The 1,308-nt window shown below is 38.5% G+C and overlaps 1 pseudogene; it reads right to left on the bottom strand.

Annotated features, from left to right (window-relative positions):
* On the bottom strand, nt 1-625 carry LOC132476658 (isopentenyl-diphosphate Delta-isomerase 1-like; annotated as a pseudogene).
* Between the last annotated feature and the right edge of the window lie 683 nt (nt 626-1,308).

Genomic DNA, 1,308 nt, shown 5'->3' with positions numbered 1-1,308 from the left:
TCAACATGTACGGAGAAAAGTCTGTGCGATCATTTTAAACCACGAAGTTATCTTGATTACACCATCGGCTCCTTTTCTCAAGAGTCCTCTAGTTCTTCCTTGGACACCTAACAATAGCTCTTAACCCACAGGGATAGGAATCCAAAGCTACATTCTTCCTCACAAACAAAATGTACCCAATTTCACCCCAAATATCATCAGATTGAGCCTTGTAGTGAATTTGCGTTAAAAAATTAACATCTTCTGGGGAAACCTGTGCCATGGGAATTGCTAATTCAACTTTTAAAGGCCTCTGTGCTGCCTTTCTTAGTCCAATTGCATCATTTCCTTCAAGTTCTCCTTTATGACTTAATGGATAACTACAAGTGTTGGTAAAACAATCTGGAAAGGAAATTTTAGCATCTGACCTCTGCTGTAGCAGTAACTTATTTTCTGTGTTGAATATCATGACACTTAAGGCTCAGTGCAATAGTCTTTTCTCAATGTTTTCATTCAAGTCACAATTCATTTGGGTTCTAGGTCCAATTTTGTTGTAATTTTCATGGATAAGAAGATACATCGCTGCCAGAAATGAAAACTATTGCTCATCAAAATTGTCAATATTTATTTCAGACATTGTTAGCACATGTCTGTTCTGTCGTGAATATCCTTGCTCCTCCAGGACCTGCAGGTCACCGTTGATTGGCTCAAAGGTAACTCCTACCCAAGATTTTCTTTCTCACGCTTTGCCACAAGTGATTGGTTCAAGGATGGGAAACTGAATCAGTGATTCTCTCCTGTAGGGATTGCTGAATGGGATCCATTAGAGTGGACTTAGTCACTTTCCAAATGGTTACACAGTAGAGCACAAATTTGTCCTTTTCTCTGTCTATGTTTTCTGTCTTATGGCTAGAAAAAGCCCATCCACAGAGAAAAGAAAGTGGTGGACTCACAGGAGGCTCAGAGAGAAGAGAGGGATTGAACACCAGCAGTGTTCCCAGGCCTCTTTCCATTTCTTTGCTTCTGAGGCCTGGCTGCACTCCCGCCCTGGGGTTTTTCGCAACCCAATGCCTCACTATCCTGTATTTCTTTGCTATAGTTAAACTAAACTGCATATGAGCGAAGGATGAGAGGCAAAGAAGGAGAATGAGAACAGTTTAATTTATTTGATGGGTGAATGTTGGCCTTTATTTTTATGTCTGTGAATAATTTGCATCACAACCAATTTTTAGATTTTTTTAAAAAAATTGAAGCATAACATACACTTACTAAAATGCACATCTTAAATATATAACATCTTGACAATTTTTTTATTTTTAAATCAACTTT

This window comes from Mesoplodon densirostris, chromosome 2, assembly GCF_025265405.1.
Source record: "Mesoplodon densirostris isolate mMesDen1 chromosome 2, mMesDen1 primary haplotype, whole genome shotgun sequence".
Classification (NCBI taxonomy): domain Eukaryota; kingdom Metazoa; phylum Chordata; class Mammalia; order Artiodactyla; family Ziphiidae; genus Mesoplodon; species Mesoplodon densirostris.
This window is presented reverse-complemented; position numbering and strand designations above follow the sequence as displayed.